This window comes from Cebus imitator, unplaced genomic scaffold (assembly GCF_001604975.1).
Source record: "Cebus imitator isolate Cc_AM_T3 unplaced genomic scaffold, Cebus_imitator-1.0 Scaffold55, whole genome shotgun sequence".
NCBI classification, from domain to species: Eukaryota; Metazoa; Chordata; class Mammalia; order Primates; family Cebidae; genus Cebus; species Cebus imitator.
In genome coordinates, this window is record NW_016107370.1 from 2,631,333 (window position 1) to 2,648,768 (window position 17,436).

Sequence of the window (17,436 nt, forward strand, 5' to 3'; positions counted from 1 at the left end):
AGAGAGGGGGGAGACAGAGAAGAGAGAAGGAGGAAGAGAGGGGGGAGAGAGAGCAAGCGTGATAGCGAGAGCAAGTGAGAGAGCAAGCAAGAGTGAGCGAGAGAGCAAGTGAGAGCACCAAAGCTGTCCATCTTGCAGATGGACAGGAGGGCGCCAGGACATGGTTCATCTTGTTCATGCCCAGAAAAAGAGTTAAGCTGCTGACCCTGAAGGCAAGGGAGAACCAGCTGCACAGCTGTGCGTGGGGGTGGCCAGCTCAAGCAGCCGAGACAAGGTGGACAGTGTGAGAGTAAGTTACTGATGAGAAAGCTAGTGTGAGAGAGCTGTTGAAGACAGCTGCTGCTGCTAAATAAAATCATCTCTCACCTGCCTACGGCCCCCAAGTGTTCTTTCTGCCCATCCACTCACTGCCCTGGGACTTCAGCAGGGCCTGGACCTGGACCCCCAGATCTGACAATTGGTGATGAGGATGGGATGAGGTGAGTGGGTCTTCAGTCCCTGAGGGTTCCCAGTCAGCTGTGTGGCTGCAGCATGGGCTGTGGTACCCAGTGACAGCGGTGTTGGTTGAGCCCCACTGGAAACATGAGAGGCAGCAGACACATCTCCTGCAAGTGTGGAGATGCTGCTGAAGCATCTGGAAATGCACAGCACCGAGAAGCTGCCTTTACTGGCAGAGTTGGATAGGTGTTTCTGAGTGCACCGTGTGAAGTACACACTCAGTCCCTGTGGGACGCAGCGCAGGGAGGAGGAAGAACCTCTGTTGCAGGCTCACCCAGTGATCTGTCAGAAAATAGAGCATGAGCAGCTGTTGGGCCCCAAGGGTGGACCCAGAGCCCCCCTACCATGGCGGAGCATACTTCCCATGGTGCCTGTGCCCCCACTAAGTTGTGGGAGTTAAGCAACTAATGTCGGCAGTCATGTACAGAGTTAGCGTGTCTTTCGGATGAAGGACACTGCTGCGCAGCCCAGCCCTGCCCAAGCATTCCTGTTCAAAGAGCACCTGCTACAGCTGGTGGAAGTGTAAAGTCTTTTCTGTTTAATAAGGGAACTGCCAAGGTGCTTGGCTTGGGGGACTCCAAACAGCTAAAGGCCACATGGGGACTTGGCAAGCTACTGGTCCCTGAGCCGGGTAACTTTCCGGGCAGAGCTGCATGTATGAAAGGCTATGATGGCCAGTCAGTGGAAGTGAATCTTGTGTCTCTGTGTCTTGGCATCAGCCATTTGGGTCTCTGCTTATGCACTGTGAATGTCTCTCCCATGCCTGAAGATAGGCTGGGGGTGGATGTTTTGCACGGCTTGGCAGCTGTACTGTCTGTTATGGGCTTGATGGACCATGGGACAATGGAACTGGGACAGTCCAACGAGAGCCAGGAACGGTTTGCTTTCATGGAGGGTGACCATGGACTGTCACAGCGTTGCTGCAGGGCCCTATGTATAGCCCTACCACACCCCATGCTCTTACTAATGTTACTCTGACCTCTCTCTTGCAGGTTTAGAAGCAGCAGTGCCCCTCTTGACTGGGAGTTGAGATGGTAAGGCTGAAACAGCCTTTCTGGTAGCCAAGCAGGCTCTTTAACAGGCACAAGCCCTATGGGCAGTTAGCCAGGCATGATCATTTGAAGTGGATGTGCATGTAACCACAGACGGTTTTGGCGAGGGCCTATAGCAGTGCATGAAGTACCTGAGTATGCTCGTAGGCTTTTGGTCCCAGCTGCGGAAGGGAGCTGAGCTCCAGTATTCCTTAATAAAAAAGCAGTTAACATCACTTTCAGCAAACTAACACTGGAACAGGACACCAAACACCACGTGTTCTCACTCATAACTGGGAGTTGAACAATGAGAACACATGGACACAGGGAGGGGAACATCACACACTGGAGCCTGTTGGGGGGTGGGGGGAAGGGGAAGGGAGAACATTAGGACACATACCTAACACATGTGGTGCTTAAAACCTAGATGATCACTTGATAGATGCAGCAAACCACCATGGCACATGTATACCTATGTAACAAACCTGCACATTCTGCACATGTATCCCAGAACATAAAAAAAAAAAAAAAACCTGCATGGGATAAAACAAAAAACAAAAGCAAAAGCAAGGTGTGTTCCCAGGTAACCATCATTTGGACTGGAAAAGGAGTAACTACATATGCTGCCCTCAGGCTCATAAGAGCGTGGCTTGCCATATGCAGAAAGCTGGAACTGGATCCTTTCCTTACAACTTATACAAAATTAACTCTAGATGGAAAAATGATTTAAACATAAGACCTAACACCATAAAAACCCTAGAAGAAAACTTAGACAATACCATTCAAGACATAGGCATAGGCAAGAACTTCATGACTAAAACACTAAAAGCAATGGCAATAGAAGCCAGGATAGACAAATGGGATCTAATTAAACTGAAGAGCTTCTGCACAGCTAAAGAAACTATCATTAGAGTGAACCAGCAACTAACAGAAGGAGGAGAAATGTTTTCAATGTATCCATCTGACAAAGGGCTAATAACCAGATTCTACAAAGAATTTAAACAAATTTACAAGAAAAAAAAAAACAACCCCATCAAAAAGTGGGCGAAGGATATGAACAGACACTTCTCAAAAGAAGGCATTTATGCAGCCAGCAAACATATAAAAAAACACTCATCATCGCTGATCATTAGAGAAATGCAAATCAAAACCACATTGAGATACCACCTCATGACAGTTAGAATGGCGATCATTAAAAAATCAGGAGACAACAGATGCTGGAGAGGATGTGGAGAAATAGGAAAGCGTTTACATTGTTGGTGGGAGTGTAAATTGGTTCCACCATTGTGGAAGACAGTGTGGTAATTCCTCAAGGATCTGAGAAATACCATTTGACCAAGCAATCCCGTTACTGGGTATATACCCAAAGGATTACAAAACATTCAACTATAAAGACACATGCATACATATGTTTACTATGGCATTATTCACAATAGCAAAGACTTCGAACCAACCCAAATGCCCATTAAAGACAGACTGGATAAAGAAAATGTGGCACATATATACCATGAAATACTATGCAGCCATAAAAAAGGATGAGCTCATGTCCTTTGCAGGGACATGAACGAAGCTGGAAACCATCATTCTCAGCAAACTGACACAAGAACAGAAAACCAAACACCTTATATTCTCACTCATAAGTGGGTGTTGAACAATGAGAACACATGGACACAGGGAAGGGAACATCACACACTGGGGCCTGTTGGGGGGTGGGAGGGCTAGAGGAAGGATAGCAGGGGGTGAGGGGGTTGGGGAGCGATAGCATTAGGAGAAATACCTAATGTAGATGACAGGGGGATGGATGCAGCAAACCACCATGGCACATGTATACCTATGTAACGAACTTGCACGTTTTGCCCATGTACCCCAGAACTTAAAGTATACTAATAAAAATAAAATAAAAAACTGCTTTCTATCCAAGTTACTTCAAGGGGATGTGCATGCAAGCGTGCTCTGGCTGGAGTCCAGGCGTTCTTCCCATCCACGCTGTACATTTTTGTTACCTGTCAGTCCTCTGCCCCTCCTGGCTCTGGCTGGGGTCAAGAGTACCTCATGAGCTACTGGCACACCTGCTATCTGCGGTCACTGAAAATTCCCTGAGCACTCAGCTGTCCCTAATTCAGCGGCCTTCACTCAGGGGGTATGGAAAGCCTCCCTCACATGTTGTGGCCACATGCATCTCTATGTCCTCCATGCCGTCATCACTGAGTCCGTGGTCAGGCTGCCTTAGAGGTTTCAACCTCTTGTTTGTTTCAGTCCTATTGTTTGTTTCCAGTTTGAGTGGTAGTGTTCAGGGAAAGGAGACTTCCATGTAAGTTGTGGATTGCTTAAACCCAAAACAGAAACAAGACTGTCAGCACGTTTATGAAATTATGTCCTTTGGTTCTCTGGTGAAATCTGTATCCATGATTAGACTGGGGTGGCGGAAAGGAGAAAAGCAACCCTTTCAACCCCAGCAGGTGGGTGCAGTGCCCAGAACATCAAATGGCAACTGCAGAGGTGAAGGTGCAGGTCCGAGCATGGACTGACTGAGAGACACAAGGCGCAATGTTGTCTTGTTTCTGTATAAAACACCCACCCTGCTTGTTAGAATATATGGGGGATGGGGGGAAGGAGAGAACTAATCTGCTAAAAATAAGCACAATCAGCTGTTCTTCATTTTTTTAAAATAATTTTTGTCTGCTGGTTGTGCATTCATTTGGCCATCTGGCCAACATTTGGAAGCAGATCATTAGTAGCAAGCGTCGAGGGTCTTTAAAAACTTATAGAAAGATTGAAGTAAAAATTTGGCCTTACTGTTTTTCTGTGAATCAGGAAAATAACAGCACTATCTGATTTTGGCTGTGGGCCTTCTCACACAGGCTCAAAGGGTAGCAGAGGCTGAGAAGCACCAGACCCTACAGGGCAAGGCCCCTGCCGGTATAAGCGGATTAGCTTCAGTGGATGCCTGGAAGCCCAGCACCAGGGCTATGATTCCAGTCGCCACATCTTTGTTGAATGCCTACTAGCAACACAGAATTCTCATGCCATTGAGGATATAAAAGATGACCAGAAGCCAGTTCTTCCCAACAAAGGAACTTAGGATTTACAAGTCAGTAAAACACGTGCAACACTTCCACAAAGATACCAGAGTTGTTCATGAGCATAATCCCAAATCATAGGTACCTTGATGTTTAGAGGGGAAACAGCATTGGCCAGGCAAGCAGGGAACGTGATGAACAGTGGGCTTGAATAAGTGAAGTGGAGGCGGGGAGGCTTCTCAGGAAGGGAGAATAGCATGAATGACAGGACCGATGTGAGAATAACCATGTGGAGTGATGAGCCTATGCTGAGTGGAAAGTTCCAGAAGGCTGCATAAGAAGATGTGTGTGAACAGCAGAGGAAGAACAAGCCCGAGATGGTGAGACATTCTTCTCAGAGCAATGTGACTCTAGAAGCCGCATAAAGATAATCTTTGTAACAATCAGCAGTTTAAAACCTTATTTCCTCTTAACTCTAAAACTTTCCTTTTGAAAATGTTTGATTTACAAGTTTAATACAAAGTTACACAAAATTCTAATTTTATAGAAATGTATTAAGAAGGGTAAATTCCTCATTAATCCTATCCAGACAACGGTCATTTGACATAATTCTCCCAGCTTTATACTTCTTATGCACTAATTATATAAGTGAGATCACAAAATGAGATACTATATATATACACACACATCTAGTGTTTGTACTTTGTATAACTTGAATATTTTCTATTATCAGTACATATAGCCGCATGTTATTTCACCATATGACTAGACCACAGTCATTAAACCATTTCTATACTGGTATATTTAATAAGAAAAACTAGAAACAACCTAAATATATGACAGTGTTTCCAGTACTTCCTTTGTACCCTTCAGAAGGTATCTATTACTAACTGTATTGTATTTCATTGATCTGACCAACTACATTATGAAGTCTTTGGGTTTGGCATGAAACATCTATGTCTTCCATAGCACTTGGCACAGTCTCCTGGACAGAGAGTGTGTTCAAATACTGCAGCTGGAATGAAGGCAAGGAACACTGAGGTCGTATGAGGTTGGCTCATATGGTCTCAGTGTATGAGTGGGGAGGAGAAACGGAGGACCACTGAGATAGGCTGAGTATTTGCTAATGCAAAGTCAGAGTGATGACAGGCTGGCCTTGGTCCATGGTGGTGGAAGAAGAATACAAAGAATAGATCTAGGAGGGATTTAAAGGCCATCAGCAGGGGGACTGCAAAGCATGTGCTCACACTAACGTTAGTCACATGAATCTCAGCTAAAACCCATGAACATGATGGCTTGGAAAATCCAGCATGATCACCGTAACAGAACTGAGTAGTCAGCTGGGTTCCCTTGCTCATGATGGGCTTGGCTAACAAAGTCCAGCACAGGGAAGAACAGAGAGGCAGGTGGAAGCAAGGACCACCCTCCAGGTGAGCACCGGAGTCCACTCTGGAGTTTATCATGTTTGTGGTCTTCTTGGTTAACTCTGAGTGTCAAACAATGTAGGTAGGTAGGGGAGGGAGGGTAGAAAAGAGGATGGGCAGGCCTGGGGTTTAGTCAAGTGAGGGCTGTCAGAGTTCTAGGAAGTGTTTTTTTCAGAACACGGCTTCAGCCAGTGGCACAGGCCTGGGGAGCAAGGTCTGGCCCCCAGTGAAGAGTGTCTGAGAAGGGCTGCCAAAGGCTGTGTTGGATCCACAGCAGGAAAGATGCCATAGGAGGGAGTCAAAGGGCTGTCATTCAGGCTTGGTAACTAAGGGTAAGCGGCAGGCTGGGCCACCGTGCCCATAACTTGATCTCTACAACCCTGCCCCACACCAGGCCCCACTAAGGCCTGTTGCACACCCTGCCTGACCTTAGAATTAGGACCGGCTTTGTAATTTGCCCGGCCCAGTGCAAGATGAACCTGTGGGACACCTCATTTAAAAAATTAAGAATTTTCAAGATGGCAACAGAAAAGCATTAAACTAAGCACAGGACCCTTCTAAGCATCAGGCTCTGTGAGAAAACCCAGACCCTGCAGCTAAGAGGGGAAGATGGGTTGTCACCACTAGATATATATATTTTTTATTGCATTTTAGGTTTTGGGGTACATGTGAAGAACATGCAAGATTGTTGCATAGGTACACACATGGCAGTGTGATTTGCTGCCTTCCTCCCCCTCACCTCTATCTGGCATTTCTCCCCATGCCATCCCCCCCAACTCCCCACCCCCCACTGTCCCTCCCCTATGTCCCTCCAACAGACCCCAGTGTGTAGTGTTCCCCTCCAGGTCCATGTGTTCTCAATGTTCAACACCCGCCTATGAGTGAGAACATGCGGTGTTTGATTTCTGCTCCTCTGTCAGTTTGCTGAGAATGATGGCTTCCAGGTTCATCCATGTCCCTACAAAGGACACGAACTCATCATTTTTGATGGCTGCATAATATTCCATGGCGTATATGTGCCACATTTTCCCTGTCCAGTCTATCATCGATGGGCATTTGGGTTGGTTCCAGGTCTTTGCTATTGTAAACTGTGCTGCAATGAATATTTGTGTGCATGTGTCCTTATAGTAGAACGATTTATAATCCTTTGGATATATACCCAGTAATGGGATTGCTGGGTCAAATGGAATTTCTATTTCTAGGTCCTTGAGGAATCGCCACACTGTCTTCCACAATGGTTGAACTAATTTACACTCCCACCAACAGTGCAAAAGTGTTCCTATTTCTCCACATCCTCTCCAGCATCTGTTGTCACCAGATTTTTTAATGATCACCATTCTAACTGGCGTGAGATGGTATCTCAATGTAGTTTTGATTTGCATTTCTCTAATGACCAGTGATGATGAGCATTTTTTCCTATATTTGTTGGCCTCATGTATGTTTTTAAGAATGGTACAGATAAACAGCCTGTTCTCTTCTCAAACACACTGCTGGGTTTTCAAGCTTGTTTCTCCCCAGAGAAAATCAAATGCAAAACCCCACCTCATGCATAAAATAGTCTAAGGTGCATGTTTTCAGCCTGCTACTTCAGGGCTCCTGAACTCCCCTGCTCCTAAATGCATTGCCCAAGACCTCCAAGTCACCATCTCTGACCTTGGAGGCCCAAAAGACACTGTTAAAGCCCACTGCAGTAGGCTCTATTATCTTGCATAACAGAACAGTGAATTAAAAAAGCCCTATCTGGTAACTGACCAGGACGCACACTGCAACAGCAACCGTGGCTACTCGGGTGCCCTGCAGGCTGCAGTTCAGCAAATCAATCAGATGCATGGTTTCCACATCATTCCATGGAAGTATCATTTTTTTCCACCCACAGGATGCATGCAATGTCTCCTCCAGGGCCATTCATAACAGATCCATTTTCGTTATTTAAATAAAGTCCCTAGGTCACTCACGTATCTCTTGTGACCATCTTTGAGAGAAAATTTCCAGCAGGAAAACAATAAGGAACAGGCTTGCTTAATAGGCTCAAATGCATCATATACCACTCACCCTAATTTAAAACTATCTTTAGGGAAGCTATAAAATTGAAGCAAAAATCAAAAAAATTTAAAAAGTTAACCTAAGATGATGGAAGTATCATGACATACAATTGTAACTTTAAATAGCCAGATTTATCCTTAATACATGCTCTTCAGGCATTTGTTTGGAAAAGGCACTGATAAAGTAGGAAAGAAGTGCTCACTGAGCCGTTCTGTTCTTGTGTAGATTGCCAAAGATCATGTTTGCAAATGCTGCTAATCTTATCTGAACATATTAATAAAGTCCCTAAATCCTCCTGTTAGGAAATACCACCACTGACATTGCAGCTGGCTAACATTTGCTTCTTAAATGCTCTCACCACCCTTTCTTTTATTCCCCTCACCCGGCTGCTGCCCCAATACCCAAGAAAAAAAATGGTTTCTTCCTGGAATGTCTAGCTACCAAAAAAAAAAAATCTCTAAAGCCTCATAAGACACTAAGAGAGGACAAAGAGGAAAGTCAGGGTGAAATGAACAATTAAGATAAACTATGTAGAATTCTTTTTAAAGGACAAGCCTCATAAAGCTACCATGTTAGTACCACAAATCATTCTGCAGATTATTTCCCCTCCATCTGGAAGCGAAGAGGAGATGGGATTTCTAAGGTTGCCTCTCGTCCTAGTATCTGGACTTATTGAAAGAGGTTTTAGACTTTTTTTTTTTTTTTTTGAGGTAGAGTTTTACTCTTGTTGCCCAGGCTGGAGTGCTATGGCATGATCTCGGCTCACTGTAACCTCTGCTTCCCAGGTTCAAGCAATTCTCCTTCCGCAGCCTCCCAAGTAGCTGGGATTACAGGCATCCGCCACCACATCCGGCTACTTTTTTTTTGTATTTTTAGTAGAGATAACGTTTTGCCATGTTGACCAGGCTGGTCTTTAACTCTTGACCTAGGCTATCCACCCGCCTTGGCCTCCCAAAGTGCTGGGATTACAGGCGTGAGCCACCGTACCCAGCCTCATTTTCTTTTATCTACTCTATTTCATTAGACATTTCTTGTTTGTGTGCCTAAGTCAGCTAATGGGGAAATCCAGTAGCCAGTGACAAGGAAGCAAATGATTGCAGTCATGCTTTTTCCTTGACTTCACCTGGAGACCCCTCCCACGCAGCAGCCCAAGTGGTGTTTTAATGTAGCGATTCTACCAGTGATCCATGCTCTGCTGGTCACTGACGTCCCTTCTGTGTATCATTTTCTTCAGGGCTGATGATCTCCTATGCACTGCCTAAAATTGCCTAAAACTCTATTCAAGACTTGCCGACTACATGACTTTGCTCACCACTACCCCACACTGTTCTGTTACTGACTGGGATAAAGATTATCATGCAGAAAGTCACTGCCAACAGTGTGCAGATGTAAGGCAGACCCAACAACTCCATCCAGGTTTTATCAGCAGACACATACCACATACGAAAGCATCAATCCCTTTCCTAATGCTATTTTGAAATTGTTCTATTTTAAAATTCTCTTCATTTGTTTTTGAACTTTCTTGCTCATAGATTTTTAGAAATTGCTGTGGTAGCTATTCTTTTTCTATTTTTTTTTTTAAGTCTGAATTCATATAGAAAGAACCAGTTAGGAGAATTCTTTTCAGGTCGAGTGGGTTTCTACAGGGGTTCTTCTGGCACTTTCCAAACCTGAAGCTCTCCAAGTCCTGATATTTCAAATTACCTGGCAGAAATAAGAGGCCCATTTTTTTTTTTGACAGAATGTGAGGTTCTGCCCTGTTGTAACAATGCTGTCTTCTCACAAGCCACTCATGTGGTTTATAAGAAAAACATAATCCACAATCCCTGCCTCTACTCTGTTCAATGACTGGCTACTGCACAGACTGTGTAAAGGGATCGGGACAGTCAGACAGGTGAGTGGCAAGTTTAGTACAGAAGTGATTGAAAGCACCTGGTATTACTTCTCCCCAAGACTTCTGGAAAGAGCATTGGTGAACAGACTTTTGAGCACCCTTTTCCACTCGGCCTCCAAGAAGAAATCAATGGACTATTTTCTTTTCTATTTAGCAAGGTTTCTAGAGACTCTCTAATAACATAAGCCTTCTGATTACTCCCTTTCTTGATCATGAGAACTAGGGAGAAGATGGCTAAACCAAAGCAACTTGGAACTAGTCTTTTAGAAGACCAGCAGCATCTGCTCAGTTCACCTGCAAAGATCAAAAACAGTGCATGCTGTAAGTGGCCCAGTCCAGCTCAATGTCATCAGATGGGCATGTGCCTCCTTCCCCAACTGCTGGCCTCAGCTTCTGGGATGGGAGTGTATCGAGCCAAGGTGAGCCCCGCAGGTGGGCACTTGGACACCTCTGACCATCTGTGAGAGTGGAGAGTGTGCTCATCACTGGGGTAGGCTGGAATCTCACAACAAGCTGATTCACATAATGGACACGGGCAGGGTATGAGCTCTCTCCACGCAGGGACATCTCGCCAACTAAACCTCCCACCTGCCATCCCCACCCTCAAGTCCTGCCTGAGTGTGCTCTCACCCACTACACTCACAGACCTTCTCTCTTCACTGGCTGTTTCCACTCTCAATCCTACTTCCCTTTCCGTTCTGCAGAGGGGTTCATCTCGGGTTAACTCTGAACAATGTTCAGTTCCACTCTCTTTTATTCAAAAAATTCTCCCCCAGCTCCAGCAGCCCAATCTAGAAAAGCTATAGAATCTGCCTCACAGGGCTGGGTTAGCTGTGGCACATTAAGAAGATATTAAGCGCTTTATTGTACCAGCTTACCAGAAACCCAAGACTCCCTTCAAATCTGTTGCTTCAACTGATGCCGATTTTCCTAGCAGTTGGTCCTAAAAATGGTACATCTGGTAATAAAAACAGATATTTTGAGCACCTATTAGATTTCAGATGCCAAAGAACTATCCATTAGTCGATTTATCTTTTGCATCTATTCATCAATTCCTTTCATTTTTCCAACAGCACTGCAAGCTAGATAAAATTCCCAGTTTACAGATAAGAAAACAATGTCAAAGAGGAAGTAGCTGAAATGACACATCTAGTAATTTAGAGTCAAAATGAGGCACAAAGCCGAAATTCTTTTTTACAGAATGTTGGAAGCAGATGTTATTTTTAGCAATTCAAGCTCCCCCTGCCCTAAAAAAAAAAAATAAAGAGACAGGGTCTTGCTCCATGGCTCAGGCTAAAGTGCGGTAGCACAATCAATCATAGCCTTCAAAGTTGCGGGCTCAAGTGATCCTCCCACCTCAGCCTCCTAAGTAGCTGGGACTACAGGTACACACCCACCCACGCCTGGCTAATTTTGTTTTTGTAGAGGTGAGGTCTTGCTCTGTTGTCCAGGCTGGTCTTAAACTCCTGGCCTCAAGCGATCCTTCCGCCTGGGCCTCCCAAAACACTGGGGTAAGAGGTGTGAACCACTGCACCCAGTCTCAGCTCCCTTTTCTTAGGCAGGTATCACTACCCAGATAATGCCAGATTCTGCAGCTTCTTTCTCTCATTCTTAAATAGAATGGGCAAAGTCATTTCTACTTTTGAAGATCTACTCTTCATTTGCCTGTCATTTGACAAGTTCTTCCTGAACACCCGCTCCACGTTGTGTCCGATGTGGTGGGAAATGGCAAAGGGTAAAGTATCGTCATTTCCTTTAGGAGCTTGGATCTAGCCTGGGAGGGGGAACTTCCCCTAGATCACGCCAAGATGAATAGTTAAGTAGGAAGCTGCACACCACTGATCAGTGCTGCCATCAAGCACGGCCCACAAAGGAGAGGGAACACTAGGTGGACAAGAACCCACACAAGAGACACACAGAATGTTTGCTGAGGTCAAGTGGGACCACCCTCAGAGAGACCATTTGCTCTGTGGGAAGGGGCTTTAAAGGCCAGGCCCCGGTGCCAGTACTTAAGCTAGTCAGCCGCCAGTTTTTGATCAGGGGCATCAATGATGTCTAAGGACACCATGTCTGTCTCTGATCTGCCGGCTGTCACACTTCTGCATTCTGCGAGACTTTGCATATATTCTCTTGGATTTGACGTAAGCTCCAGATGGCTGTAAGCAAGACTAGCTACCAGGATCCCTGAGATCACAGTGAGGGGAAGGAGAGTTTTCTGTGACACTGCCAGGGCAGTGACCTCCCAGAAAATGAAAGGGAAGTCATTCCTGGAGATGTGCTGGGGGGGACAGGACCTCCCCAGGGCCTCAGGCAGCTCATTAATGTGATATTAAATTGCTCTGTGTGTGAAGTTTTCAGAAAGGACAAAGGGCAGAACTGCTGCTGAGCCAGGGAATCAGAGTGGAATCCCGGAACACTGGCTCCAGGAGAGCCGGACATGCCCTAGGCTGCCCACCAACCAGGATGAAAATCCAGACATCAGAGCCTCTGTCATTCACGTGGTCCCCTAGCAGTGCCCTGGGCCTGAATCCCACAAAGCTGGTCCTTCAGCTGGGAGCCATATTGCTTCAATTTCATGCTCCATCACAAGAGCAAGTCAACTGCTGAGTTGCAACATGTGAGCTTCAGCCAGAAACTCACCCTCACACTTCTGAGTATAATAGCAGTCAGTCCCTAAGAGTGAAATGTGCTCCTTTTTTTTTTTGGGTCAACAGGAGAGCAAGCCAGAATTAACTCAGCTCCTTTTAGAAATTAACTTGCTAATGGCATCAGGAAAGTTTGAAGCATTTGGCAAGTAATCATATATTATTTCTTTACATTATTATGTAACTTTTCCTTATGTGTTTCTTCTTGCTTTTTTTTTTTCTAAATAGATGTTAAGGTCTTTGATAGTAGTGATTTCAAAAAATCTATCCTTATAGTAGTCCCATGAAATACTAAAATGAATAAACATATGGATGAAATGGGACATCTGTACATATATGGAGGGTTTATAATGAGGTTGATTTAACCTAATATATCTCATACATACAGAAAAATCATTCCCTCAAATTATGATCCCTACTTTGGAATTAGAAATGCCAGTTCTCAGGCCTCATCCAAGACCTGCTGAATCTGAAACTCTAGGGGTGGGCCTTATCAATCTGGATTTTAACGAGAGCTGGTAGCAAGTGTTGTTTAGATACAGTTCACCCTCTAGACTGGAGATTCCAGGCTAGTCTTTAGTCTCTAGAGAACCCCAGGAACAGCCTACATCCTTTTCGGAATGAGCAAGGGTTGACACCAAAACGGGTTTTTGTTGTGGATGTTTTGGCAGAGATGGTATCTGGGGAAGAAAACAAAAATGAAAAGAACTTTTTACTTGGCATTTGCTGGCATTTTCATAGTTACTGAGCATGAAACAAATAAACCATGAAGCCCGTAACAGTGAGTGAATGCATGCTTTTTTAACAAATGTCTCGCAGCATCAAATCAATCCCTCCATCAGCTTGCTTTTGACTTTAATCGAGCCAAGGCAGTATTATTGTAGCTGTCACAAATTTTACGAGTTCTCCCCCTTACTCTGTGAAGCTGGAGCCAATTATTGTTATAAAGAGACTAAATAAGAAAGGTCCCGGATTTCCTGTTATTACAGATCGATTTTTTGAGATTCTAGAATATCATATGGGTTTTCTGTAACATAATTAAAACCATGTGAAATGGCACAACAGACTTTGCCACAGATTGATTTGATAATGCAGCCAAATGAAATACTTCAAGGAGAAAATCACTGTATAATAATTTTCCTTCTTAATATCCTCTATCGCCATTTTATATCACATTATTCAAAAAGTCTGCTTTATGAGAAATGTCAAAATATGTAAATAAGCATAATTTCTACTGGTTGGTTGGCTTAACCTTATTCACTTTCAAAGTTCAGCTAACATAGATATGTTTGCTGAATAGAGAGGCAGGAACAGCCTTCAGAGGACAGGCAGCTGAAACTGAACCCCAGGATGATTTTCACAAAAATAAACTATGACTTGTCAGAACATTTGTGCTTCATTGAGGATGCCATGTCTTGAAGACATTAAAGAGTATACATGTGTGCCCCTAAGATGGTTTTATTTTGTGTGTCAATCTGGTTAGACCAAGGTTTCCAGTTGTTTGGACAAACACTAGTCTCGGTGTTGCTGTAAAGACATTTTAAGATGTGATAAACATCCAGTATCAGTGGACTTTGAGTGAAGTATATTGCCTTTAATAATGTGGATAGGGCCAGGTACAGTGGTTCACACATGTAATCCCTGCACTTGGGAGACCAAGGCAGGCAGATCTCTTGAGGCCAAGACAAGTTTGGCCAACATGGTGAAACTCCAACTCTACCAAAAATACAAAACTTAGCCAGGCATGGTGTTGCATACCTGTAGTCCCAGCTACTTGGGAGGCTGAGGCACGAGAATCACTTGAACCTGGGAGGCAGAGGTTGCAGTGAGCTGAAGTGTGCCACTGTACTCCAGTCTGAATAGAGTGAGACTCCGTCTCAAAAAAAAAAAATTGTGAATGGGCCTCATACAATCAGCTGAAGACCTTAAGAGCAAACACTGAGGATTACTGAAGAAAAACTCCCACCTCCAGACAGCAAAAGAAAACCTGCCTGTGTTTCCAGTCTTCAGACTCAAGACTGCAGTATCAACGCTTTTCTCAATCTCCAGCTGACCCTATGTTTTAATTGACTAAGTGCCATCAATTGTGTGAGCTGATTTCTGAAAATAAATTAATCTTTCTAGGTTTCTTGTTGGTTCTGTTTCTCTTAGGACGCCTGACCAATACAGAGCCCCAACCCTAATTTTTAACCCCAAGTCCCCAAAACATTCACACTACTCTTTTCTCACCATTTTAGTTGAAATAACTTCATTGAAAGTACAGAGAAAAAAAATAAAATCAAGGAAGTTACAAGAATTATCTTCAATCCTACTGCCACACCTTCATAAGTAGAAAATAGAGATATTGCTGTACTAACATTACCACAAGTTAGACTCACTGCCTTAAACATCCAGAATCCTACAGAAGTTAACCTATGCTTTCATTATTCCATATGGCATAGTAAATGATTCATCTATTTACATCCCTAGCTTTCCCATTTCACCAGGAGCATCTCAAGGACAGGAAACGCCAATTTTTAAAATATTTTCACGTACGAGGTATTAACTATATTTTTGCTAAATGAATGCACTGTCAAAATCTTAAAAATAATTACCATTCTAAATGCTCTTCTGGTTCTTCAGTTTTCCCCCATTTCAAATAGACCATGTTCTATCTGCGCTACAAGGCACAAACGGAAGAGCAGCTGGGAATAAAAAAGGCTACACAGGTGCCAAGTAACTCCTGACAATATTCGGAGTTTAGGCATCACTAGTTCACACTAGTGTTTCCCATGAGATCTGATTATAGTAATGTTAGATGGCTTTTTCAGTGAGTCTGGATTAGAGCATGGTGATTCCGAGACTGACCACAGGTGCAATGTTTTCAAAGAATTTATAACATGGCTACTTGCCCAAAAAGTGTCTTTAGTTTAGAACTTCCAAAAATTTAGCTGAAAGAAACTGAAGAATTGAAATGTAAGCTCACGGTGGTACCATGAAACATCTTACTTAGTAAGTCACACTTACAGGAAATGAATGGCCAATGCAGTGTATTAGAGAAACAGGGTCTACATCTACAATACTGTGGTAGAAATTGTATTACCCTAACAGGGCTTGTTATAAATTGGGACAAAACCACAAACTGATTTCACAAACTTCCACCCAAAAGTTATTTCATCTTAACTCTACATGTACATTCCACAAAAATATAACTTAAACTACTAGACTCTATTTTTGAGGAAGAAAGTTTAAATTAAAAATGTGCCGGTTGATATAACTTTCATGAAGCAGATCTGCAGGGATATTCTCTATCATACTGCAGCCTGGTAAGGTATTTGGCTTTGTTAGGTAGGTAGGTCTTGTGGCATCCATGTGTTTGTCTGGGGTTGAGGACAGACAAGCTCTTCCTCCTGTTAAAAATACACTCTGTTATGGGTTGAATCATGTCCCTCTAAAATTCACAGGTGTGGTCTATAGCCATACCACCCTGAATGCACCCGATCTTGTCTGTTCTCAGAAGCTAAGCAGGGTCAGGCCTGGTTAGTACTTGGATGGAAGACTGCCTGGGAATACTGTGTGCCATAGGCTATAAAAAAATAAAGTAAAATTCATGTATGTGGAAGTCCTAATCTCTAGGACCTCAGAATATGATTTTGAAAAGTAGGTTGTTGCAGATGTAATTAGTAAGACGAGGTCTTACTGAAGAACGGTGGGTCTCTAATCCAATCCTTAGCAAAAGGGGATATTTGGATGCAGAGACAGGCACACGGGGAAAACATCATGTAAGAATAAATACAGAGATCAGCGTGATTGTCCCACACACCAAGGAACACCAGAGATGGCTCACAAACCTCCGGAAGGTGGGGGCAGACCTGGAGCAGCATCTTCCACGCAGTCCTCAGAAGGAACCAACCTTGCTGATGCCTGGATCTCACACTTCCAGCCTCTAGAACCATGAGACAATAAATCTCTCCTCTATGAGTTACCCAGTTGGTGACATTTTTTAATGGTAGCCCTAGCAAACTAATCCACACTTCTACCTGCCACAAAAATTACCGCAAAACATACAAAGAGGGAGACTGCATCAGGTGCAAATCATAGGGCAAAAGGTAGAAGAGCAGAACAAGGTCAAGGGGAAAGTGCACACTTTCCTAGGTTATCCACAAAGCTAGTGGTCAGCATTCGGGATAAACCTACAGGAATAATGATTAGATATTTTAATAAAAGTGTCCTCAGACTGAAACCTAGAGGAATAATAATCATTAATAATAATTATTTTTTAAATAATCATTATTAGATATTTTAATAAAAGCGTCCTCAGACTGAGAATGTTCAACTTATAGTCAGGATTTTGAAGCTCGAAATATCTAATACAGACTAACACAGTATGATCAATGTTGACAAAGGATGGCAGAATTTGACAGGAGAAAGAGAATACAGACCAGATGACCCTTGTAGAGTCTTATGAATTTTACAGTGAAGTTTACTGCACCGTTCTCATTTCATTCATGTGTCTTTGGTCTTTATTAACCAATCCTTTGGCCATCGTTGCTGTGTCCAAAGTTGCAGTGATTACAGGTAATCATCCAGAGGACCGGTCATAATCCACAATGGCAACTACAATTCTCATGCCCAGAGCAGGCCATGCTGGGTAAGAGCCCCTCCCACCTCACACAGGTGGAGTTCTGCCAGAATCGATAAGTATATAGCCAGTAACCACCAGCACAAACCAGATAGGAAACATCATCATAACCCCCCAGGTCCCTTTCATTAACGCCTTCCCCTCCAGCCCCAGGCAAACAGTGATTACTTTTCTCTAATTTTTCCTTTGTAAGAATGTCACAGAAGTGGAATCATACAGTTGTTACTAGTCTTTTGCATTCGTTTTTTTTTTTTTTTTTC

General features: G+C 43.7%; 1 protein-coding gene and 1 pseudogene across 3 annotated transcripts in view; one reads left to right on the forward strand and one right to left on the reverse strand.

The window, feature by feature from the left end:
* Positions 1–17,436, reverse strand: part of CCBE1 (collagen and calcium binding EGF domains 1) — a 275,934-nt gene that overhangs the window by 130,468 nt on the left and 128,030 nt on the right. The gene's annotated exons all lie outside the window — the stretch shown is intronic.
* On the forward strand, positions 16,004–16,122 carry LOC119471297 (annotated as a pseudogene).